This window comes from Lactuca virosa, chromosome 3, assembly GCF_052849685.1.
Source record: "Lactuca virosa cultivar CGN04683 chromosome 3, Lactuca_virosa_CGN04683_v6, whole genome shotgun sequence".
In the NCBI taxonomy this organism is placed as follows: Eukaryota; Viridiplantae; Streptophyta; class Magnoliopsida; order Asterales; family Asteraceae; genus Lactuca; species Lactuca virosa.
Genome location: NC_136428.1, coordinates 8,282,822 through 8,293,324, shown reverse-complemented (window position 1 = coordinate 8,293,324; position 10,503 = coordinate 8,282,822). Strand labels below are relative to the sequence as shown.

General features: G+C 38.4%; 1 long non-coding RNA gene across 1 annotated transcript; it reads right to left on the bottom strand.

The window, feature by feature from the left end:
* Positions 1–880: 880 nt before the first annotated feature.
* Positions 881–8,545, bottom strand: LOC145165180 (uncharacterized). The gene is made up of 2 exons (XR_013739937.1): positions 8,294–8,545; positions 881–1,169 (listed from the first exon to the last, which is right to left on the bottom strand). It is a non-coding gene; the product is annotated as an uncharacterized LOC145165180 (long non-coding RNA).
* Positions 8,546–10,503: the final 1,958 nt, after the last annotated feature.

The window sequence follows — 10,503 nt, the reverse complement described above, 5'->3', positions numbered from 1 at the left end:
GTTAGGGACCAAGTGCGCAACAAAAACATATAATAGGACGGTCCGTGTTAAAAAAACCGTCAGAGACTAAAGGCACTAATTACCCAAAACGACAGGGACCATTCATGTAATTTACCTCTAAAATTACGCATTTGAATATAGTTATCGAGGCTAATCCTTATTGGTCCATAATGTTTATTGTCGTATTCAAACACTTTCTGAAACAAGATAAATAATTAATTATTAATTTATAAAATTAAATATGATATCAAACATTGCTATCATAAAATGGCCCTGCTATTTATCAAGGTATAATTGCAATATTACCCTCGTTCGCACACCATGAAAACACAACATAATATTATATCTCATAGCAAATCACGTCGAGGACCTCTATCTACAAAGTATATACCGGAATGTGACGTTGTTAATTGTTTGTATAATACTACAATTCTAGGTCTTTCTCATTAATCACATAGAGGGAATTGTTAGTATATTCTATATAACTCGGACAATAATGTAACTCATATAAATGAATTAATCGGAAAAATTAACCAAAATTTTATAATTTTGTAAAATGATCAATATATCTGAAACATGGCATTTCATAGAGATCTTTGGGATATGAGAGTAGTGTTTCTGAATAGTATATATATATATATATATATATATATATATATATATATATATATATATATATATATATATATATATATATATATATATATATATATATATATATTGTTTTGGTCAAAAATTACATAAGTATTAATCAACCAAATTGAATGAGAGGTTGTGATGTTCGAATTGTGTAATAACAAATGATAAAAGAGAGTGAGACAATGGTTTACAAGGAAAGCCCTTGATCCTTGTTAGGATCTCCGGCACAAAACCTTGGGAGTTGACAATGATCACCTGTTTTGATGATTTTATTAATGTAAAATGATGATTACAGAGAGTATTCTCATAAGAACAAGTGAATAATTTCGTAGAGTAAGCTTCTAGTCTAAAACAGTGTGTTGTGTACGAGATACAAGTGTCAATTTATAGTCTAAACTAGCCAACAAGATGTCCGATATTTCCGGGATCCTCTATGACCAGCTTCACGAACGTTATTTGACCAAGTATTCCGGGTCTTTAGCATAGTTGAGATGATTCTTCGTTGAGAATTGGTCTTCTCTTGACTATTTCTGCATATATATTAATTATGAACATAATATAACCGTTACAAATGTAAAAAAAATAATAACGGTGATAGTCGGGATCCTGAGGTAGCTGAGGATCCTGGACATTTGAGGATCCTGAATATTTTAAGGATCCTGGCCCTAACAATAGGATCCTTGCTTTAGGAGTTCATCAGTGAGGATCCTCGATTAGCCACAACTCGATAAACTTTGAGAGGATCCTTCCTTAGAAATAATTCCAACTTGGAAAACAACTAAGAAAAATCTTGCTTTTGTAACATGATAATGTTACAACCCTTATATAGTTTTTGGGGAACATCCCAACTTCAAACAACACGCTAGTTTCATAATCCTTGGGAAATCTCAGGGGAAAATCCCAATCTGAGATTACACGTTAGTGCTACAAACTTTAGTAAATTACTGGGGAAAATCCAATTGCGTGATAGCTTGAAAATGATATAAACCGTATGTATTTCCTGGGGAAGATCCCAAATTGAGATAACATATTAATGTTATAAACCTTAGTTATTATATGGGGAAGATACCAACTTGAGATAACATGTCAATGTTATAAACCTTAGGAATCATCTGGGGAAGATCCCAACTTGAGATAACATGTCAATGTTATAAACCTTATATTTTAACTTTAGGATCTTAACTTATGTTCAGAAATAAGAGGGTTGCCAAGGCACTGCAGCATGAAATGATCCCTTTATTCACACCCTATAGTTAGATAACGTGCGTCCAAGCGAGGTATAGAAACCTTAACTCGTATGAAAGAGGTAATTAGCTCTTTAAACCTTAGAGGGGATTAAGTACCCTTATTCGTAGGACATATGTTACTAGGATATTGCGTATTGTAATCTTTGAGAATCATAGAACGTTGTAGCTATGGGACTCTTAAGTGCCAAGGTCGTCAAATGTCAAGATCCTTCTATGTCGGGATCCTTGGATCTTCATATATCAAGATCCTTATGTGTCAGGATCCTTGTGTGTCAAGATCCTTGAGTCCCTGCGTACAACAAACATTAGCTAAGGGTGGGCGTTAGTCTAGCTAACGCCCCTCCGATGCTTAATTTAGTAATGCATTCAAGAAGAGTAAATAATAATAATAGTTAAGGTAAAAAATATGTGCACCTTGAGTTTGTTGAAGAGTGACTGATCTTAGTCACATATGATATGCTTTAAGATGTATAACATTTTAGGATCTTGGAAAGATACTCCCATCAAGAGTAGCTAACCAGTATACCCCTTTTCTGCTTCAGCATCTATGAGATATGGTCCTTGCCACATAGGTGCCAGTTTACCTGCACTAGGATTATTGGTGTTTTGGAATGTTTTCCTTAATACCAAGTCTCCTATCTGGAATCTTCTGACTTTTATATTCTTGTTGTATGCCTCGATGATTCTTTGTTGATGATCAGCGATGCGGATCTTGGCAAGATCCCTGAGTTCATCACTAGTATCAAGATCCTGGGCCAGGATCTTGTCGTTGTTTTCTTGAATTTGAAGTAGGTATCTTGTTATCGGGATCACTACTTCAGTGGGGATCATTGCTTCTGCTCCGAACACCAAGGAATATGTGGTTTGGCCTGTAGCTACTTTGGAAGTGGTCCTATCTTCCCATAGGACGAAAGGAAGTTCTTCTGCCCATTTTCCTCTCTTTTCATCTAACATTTTCTTCAAGTTATTGACTATGATTTTGTTGCTAGATTTTGCTTGACCGTTGGCTTGAGGGTGGACAGGAGTGGACATTATCATTTTGATTCCCCAACTCGTGCAAAAGTCTCTTTTCCTTTTGCTTATGAACTGGGATCCACTGTCGCATATGATTTCGGCAGGGATCCCGAACCTGGTCAAGATATTGCGTTTAAGAAATGAGACTACCTCTTTGTCTCATACCCGAACAAAAGCTTCGGATTCTATCCACTTCGAGAAGTAGTCGGTCATTACTAGCATGAAAACTTTTCCTCCAGGAGCTACCGACAATTCGCCTACTATATCCATCCCCCATTTCATGAATAGCAAAGGGGAGATGATAGCATGTAGAGGTTCTGCTGGTTGATGTAGGATGTTGCTATGTCTTTGAAAAGCATCATATTTTTGAGCATGTAGGAAGGAATCTTTCTTCATGGTTGGCCAGTAATATCCTGTTCTCAACACTTTGGAGCATAAGGATCTGCCCCCAGTGTGATTACCGCAGTCTCCTTCATGTATATCCTTTAGAACTTATGTAGCTTCATGATCTTCTAAGCATCTAAGGTATGGACCTGCCATGAATTTTTTATATAATTTACCTTGGATTATTACAAACCTTGAGAGCCTTGTTTTGAATGCTCTGTCGCTTTTTCCTCTTTTGGGATCGTACCATTATGGAGGTATTCCATAATAGGTTCGATCCATGATTTTGGATTTCTTTGAGGATCTTGATCGTCGTGATCCCTTTGAGGAGGTATCTATGGGTCATGATCTTCGATAGCTGCTATATTCATTGTTAGATCAGGGTTGTTTGGTTTCTCGGAGGGATCTTCTATTGCTGGAGTTAGTATGTGGGTTATAGGGATCCTCATTTCTGGTTGGATCCTTAGAGAAGATCCTAAGTTAGCCAATGCGTCTGCTTCGGTGTTTTCTTCTCTGGGAACTTGATCTAGGCTAAAGTTTTCAAATTCGGATGCTAGTTTTTTGAGGATCTCGAGATATAGTGCTAATCTTTCGCCTTTTACTGCATAGGATCCATTAAAGTGATTAGTCAATAATAACGAATCAACGAATACCTGAAGATCCTTGTTTTGGATATCCTTAGCCTATTTCAATCCCATGATGAGTACTTCGTATTCCGCCTCATTGTTGGTTGTATTGAATTCACAACTTATTGCTTGGGGTAGGATGTCCCCCTGTGGCTACTTTAGTATGATCCCTAGTCCACTTCCTCTATGGTTTGATGCTCCATCCATGAATAGTGTCCATTTTACCATGTTTTCTTCTTCTAATAGCTGCTTAGCTTCTACATCTACTTCAGTTTGTAGATCATGACTGAAGTCAGCCACAAAGTCCGCTAATGCTTGAGATTTTATAGCAAATCTTGGCTCATACTTTATGTCGAATGCTCTCAGCTTCACGGACCACTTTACCATTCTTCCCGACATCTCTAGTTTTCCCATCACATTCTTAAAGGGATAGTTAGTCTTTACATGTATGGTATGTGTTTCAAAGTAATGTCTTAATTTAGTGGAAGCAGTTACCAATGCAAGTATTAACTTTTCGAGATGGGAATACTTGGTCCCAGGATCTAGGAGACTTTTACTTACATAGTAGACGGGATGTTGGTCTCCGTTGAGATCCTTAGCTAAGACATCACTCACCATGTTTGAGGATACTAAGAGATAGAGGAGGAGTGGTTCCCCATCTAGAGGTTTCACCAATAGTGGTGTTGAACTTAAATATCTTTTAAGTTCTTGGAAGGCTTCTTCATGCTCCTGGGTCCATTCGAATCTTTTATTCTTCTTCAAGATATCGTAGAAAGGTTTGCGTCTCTCTGAGGATCTTGAGATGAATCTGTTGAGCGCTGCTATTCTTCCAATTAGCCTTTCAATGTCCTTTGTTGAAGATAGGGATTTTAGTTCGATGATTGCTTTGATCTACTCCGGACTTGCTTCTATCCCTCTTTTGGTTACCATATATCCGAGGAACTTGCCTGATCTTATTCTGAAACGACACTTGGTCAGATTTAACTTCATGTTGTATTCGTCCAATGTGTCGAAGGCTTCTTTAAGATCCCTGAGATGATCTTCGGCTTTCATAGACTTGACCACCATGTCGTCGATGTAAACTTCCATGGTGTCCCCCGGTTTCTCTTTAAACATTCGGTTCACTAACCTTTGGTACGTTGCACCTGCATTTTTAAGACCAAATGGCATTGCGGTATAACAATATATACCTGTCGGAGTTATGAATGTCGTATCTTCGTGGTCGGATGGTTCCATCTAGATTTGTTGGAATCCTGCTGAAGCATCCATAAATGTTAATAACTCGTGGTCAACTGTAGCGTCTATCATGGAGTCAATATGTGGTAGAGGGAAACGATCCTTAGGACAAGCCTTGTTAAGATCCGTGTAATCTACACACACTCTCCATTTGCCGTTCTTTTTCTGTACTACAACCACATTGGCTAGCCACCTTGGGAATTTTACTTCCTTGATCATCCGTATTTTGAGGAGTTTCTCCACTTCCTCTTGGATGATTTGATTTCTTTCGGGTGCGAACTTCCTTCTCTTTTGGTATTGGTCTGACAGAAGGATCAATGTTAAGTTTGTGAGTTATAATGCTTTTATCTATACATGTCATGTCTTCATGTTTCCATGCAAATGTCTTGCTTCTAGTTTTGAGGAAGCTCAACAGGTCTTGTTCGATTTGTTCGGGTATCGAGGATCCTATGAGGACTTTGGCTTCATGATCCTCAATGTTCAGGGGCGCTTCCTCTATGTTTTGATTTCTTGTTTCCAGTACATCTCGTGCCCCCTGCCTTAATTTCTATGCTTGTTGTGGTTTTGTCGTAGACTTCATCGAGGTCTTGTAGCATTCTTTTGATTCTTGTTGATCTCCTGTGATCTGCACTGTTCCCCATGGAGTGGGCATCTTCACACATTGGTGGTATGTTGATGGAACTGCCTTCATCTCGTGGATCCATGGTCTACCTAGTACAATATTATAAGAGTATAATGTGTCAATTACTCAAACGTTTTGCACAGAGTTTACCCCCTCTATGTATATAGGTAGCTTTATCTCTCCGATCATATTTTTCATCTCGCCACTGAATCATATGAGGACTGAGGATCTTTTGATTATTTCAGATTCTGGGATGTTCATCCTTTTTAGTGCATCCAAGAGTATGATGTTGACTGAGGATCATCCGTCAAAAAGGATCCTTCTAACGATGTAGAGTGTGATTACTAGTCCATCACGGTGGGGATCCTGGATCTCTTCCCTGTCCGCTTCATCAAAGGTGATCTCCTTCTCGTTTGTGATTGAAGTATTATTTCATGGTCTTTCTTCCTTTTCTGCTTTCGACACCTTGGCGTGCCTTTTAGGTTGAGAATAAGAGGTACCACAAATGTTAGAACCTCCTGAGATGACGTTGATTATCTTGGCGTCTGCGGGAAGGGATCCTGGTTTTTCCGGGATCTTGTGACCATCTTGACCGTTCTCCTTGGATCTTTCTTTCTTTCTTCTGAGGATCTCTTTGAGGTGTCCTTTGCTCAGGAGGTAACTGATTTCTTTCCTTAGAGATATGTAATCTTCTGACATATAACCAAAGTCTTCGTGATACGCACACCACTTAGACTTGTCCTTCCAGCTGGTGGATTTGTCTCCCTTCTTCGGCCATCTTGACTTATCTCCAAGATCCTGCATAGCATATATCAGACCTGAAACATCCACAGAAAAACAATAGTCAGTGATCTTAGGAAGCTCTTCTTCATCTCCTTCATTTTCAAGGGAATTAACCCTGTGATGATCAGGTTTGGAATAGGGCTTTGATTTATAGGATCTTTGGGCCGAAGAGTCGGCCTTCTAGTTGGGATTCTCGTATGAGCTTGGTGGGTTGCTCCTCTTTTGGATCTCCTTGTCTTCTTCGAGCCTTATGAACCTTAGTGCTCTGCTCCTAACTTCGTCCATCCTTTTGCATGTAGTCATTACGAGGTCTTCGTAGAAAGGAGAGTCATTCTTTAAGCCCAATTTAAAGGCTTCAACTGCAGTCACCATGTCAATGTTGGGGATACTCAGAGCTTCCCTAACAAACCTGTTAACAAAGTCTCTAAGTCGTTCTTTAGGATCCTGAACCACCCGATAAAATTCACTGGTGATCTTCTCGAATGTTCTGCTGCAAGAAAATTAATTATTAAAGATGTTAACTAAATGTGCAAATGATGTAATAGAATAAGGAGGAACATTCATCAACCATTTAAGAGTTGATCCTGTGAGGGTTGAACCAAAGCCCTTGCATAGGCAAGCTTCCTTCAAGTGTGTAGGGATGGGAATGATCTCCATCCTTTCTCGATACTGCGCCACATGCTCCTTAGGATCTGTAGTTCCATCATAAGGCTTCATGTTGGGAGTTTGGAAGCGCTTTGGAACTTCGGTGTCAGCTATTGCAAGAGCAAATCTCGAGATCCTGTGGCTTGTGGGAGATGCTTCCGGTATAGGTTGAACTACCCCGAGCAAACTTGAGATCATTTGCCTTAATTGTTGAAGTTCCTTGGCCATAATTGGACTCATTCATGCCTCAAGGTTCATAGAGTTAGTATTAAAAGTATTGCAATTTATGAAGTTACTAGTATCAGTATTTTTAGGAGTAATGAAAGGTTCATCGAGATCATGGATCATAGATGCTCGATTATTTGGAGTTGTCCCCCAGGGCGATGCGACAGTTTCAGGAATTGTATTCCCGTGTTGGTTACATGAGGATTCTGCGGTATCAAAGTTCAGGATCTTCGGCTGCATGACCATGGGTGTTGTCTCCTGGGATCTTTGGATCTCGACTTTCATCCTCTCCACTTCCTTAAGCAGAGTCCTGTTGTCCTCCTGTTTTTGGGACATCTGTTGTGTCATTTTCCTCATCATGGCGAGGAGTTCAGTATTGGAGACCATAGCAAGAGGATTCTGGAGTCCTCCGGATCCCAAACTTCCTTGGCTGACGACCAGAGAGACGTTTCTCTTAGGAGTGTCGGGTGCTTTCCTCTGACTAGGGGGTCCGCTCGGAGGAGGTGGTAGGTTTTTGGTTGGAATAGTACGAATGAAGGATGAGGATAAGGTTGGTTGAGTAGATATGATTTTCCGAAGGTTACGAACACCACGGCCCCACGGTGGGCACCAAATTGTTTTGGTCGAAAAATAAACAATCAATAATCAACCAAATTGTATGAGAGGTTGTGATGTTTGAGGTAAAACAAGTATGAAATGGTAGACATGATGAGTTTTGAGTACTATAACACTTCTATGGTGCACATACAACCCTAAATGCTTTAGATCTAAGTTTTCTCTACATATACATGCAATATTGTTTTTCCAAAGCAAGGAGCCTAACTAGCATACAAATGTGATATATAAATCAAATAAACTAGTTAGAAGATTACCTTGTAGCTTGTTGAATTTGGCCTTTCAAGAGCTTAACACCTCAAGTGTGATGCCTCTAATAAGTCACAAACACCACCAACAATTAGAAGACTTGAGAGAGAGGTTCTAGGCACCTAATATCGACTATACTCTTGCTAGAATGCTTGCACAACGTATATATAATCCACTCCCGAATGGGCCTAGAACCTTAAACCCTTTGAAGTCCAGGGCCCTAGCTTGATCCATTAATGCCCATAATTCCCAAATTTGGAACTTCTCGAAACCGGATGTTACAATATATATATATATATATATATATATATATATATATATATATATATATATATATATAATACACTATATAGCCTAAGAACGTTTTGGCCCCTTAGAGTCGTGGGTCCTAGGCGGTCGCTGAGTCGACCACCGTCAGGGCGGGACCTGCATGCAACATGACATTAATTGAGCAAAGATCAATGTCCCAGTCCTAGTGAAGAACTGGACAAAATGAGTTGAGTCTCATATGATTTTGTTATAGGATCGATCGTGTACTCCATGATATGTACTCGACCTGATGTCACGTATGCCTTGAGCATGATGAGTCGTTATCAGGACAATGCTAGCAAAAGACATTGGATGGCAGTAAAGAACATTATTAAGTATTTAAGTAGAACAAGAGATATGTACTTAGTATACGGATGCAAAGAAGAGTTAAGAGTAACAAGTTATAGTGATGCGAGTTTCCAAACAGACAGGAACGACTCTTGCTCACAGTCAGGATGAGTGTTCTTGATAAATGGAAGGGTATTGACTTGGAAAAGTTCCAAGCAGAAAATGGTGGCAAAATCCACATGAGAGTTCGAGTATATAACAACTAGTGAAGCTGCAAAAGAGACTACACGGTTAAAGAATTTTATAGGTGATCTTGGTGTTGTTCCTAGTATTAGTGAACCACTTGAAAGCTTTTATGATAACGAGGGTGAAGTCGCTTTGAGTAAAGATTCTAATGACCATGGCAAGTCGAAACATATACTCAAGAAGTACCGTTATATTTGAAAGCAAATTGAGGAAGGAGACATCGTAATGAGTAAAGTGTCATCGAAGGAGAATCCAACTGATTCTTTCATGAAGCCATTATCGCTGACGAATCATGATGATCATACTAGGTCCATATGAATTAGATTTGCAAGTGAGATGACATAAATGTCTTAATTGTTATTTTGATGTTTTGAAACTTATACAATATAAATTGTATCAGATTTGGTGATTATTTTGTGGTTACTTAATAATATGTTGGCTTGCGACCATTTGCATTAATGTATTGTTATGTTTAGTTTTGCATGTTTGGAACCCACTTCTCGAGTATTAATTTACTCAAACATCCATAGTTAGCTATACTCTTGGAAGTAATTAGTGATTTAAGATTGTCACTGAGTATTAGTAGATTGTCCATAGTGATTGGACATAACACATAGACTACAACTAACACTCATGAGTACTTAATGAAGATTTAAGTATTGGAGTAACCCGTACTCAGATATTACTTCAAGGATAAAGTCACAAGTAATTATAAGATGATAATATCTCTTATTCTTCAAACTGAGATACATGAGATTTTTGTTTTATAATTATGTTATGTATTGGTCTACTCCAACGATGTCTGTAAGTGACAGTAATACATAGTATGTTCATGTATGGCATGATGAGCAAACATAAACTATGTGTTCAAAGCTTATTTGATCCTTCTTCCATAACATGATAAACAATTTCTTTGGGCCCCTCGATGATTCGGTGTCGACATCTAAGTGCTTGACCGAGCCCTGACTAAATTGATGTAATCAATTGAGTAGTCTGATGTGTTCGTCGTAAATCTTTATCGGGAAACATAATCTTGAACAATAAGATTGACCATTTTCCATGTCTCAGGTTCATACAGATATCTTGTAGAACGAAGGAATATTTGATATAATATTTAAGGGTTGTCTGTTATTTTTAATCAGAGTTTGACATTTATATTGGATGACACACTCTCTGCTGATTATTTGAAAGTATGAAACCTCATATAGTTGATGACTTGTCGAAGTGGAGACTGTTGGAAATAGTGTCAAATGTCATAATTATTAGTAATATTCTTAAAAATAGTAGGGTCCTTTTACGTTACACTTGAGACCCAATTGAGCAAATAAATGACAAAAGGAAATTGAGGAAAATTAGTTTATTAATTTATCATCTT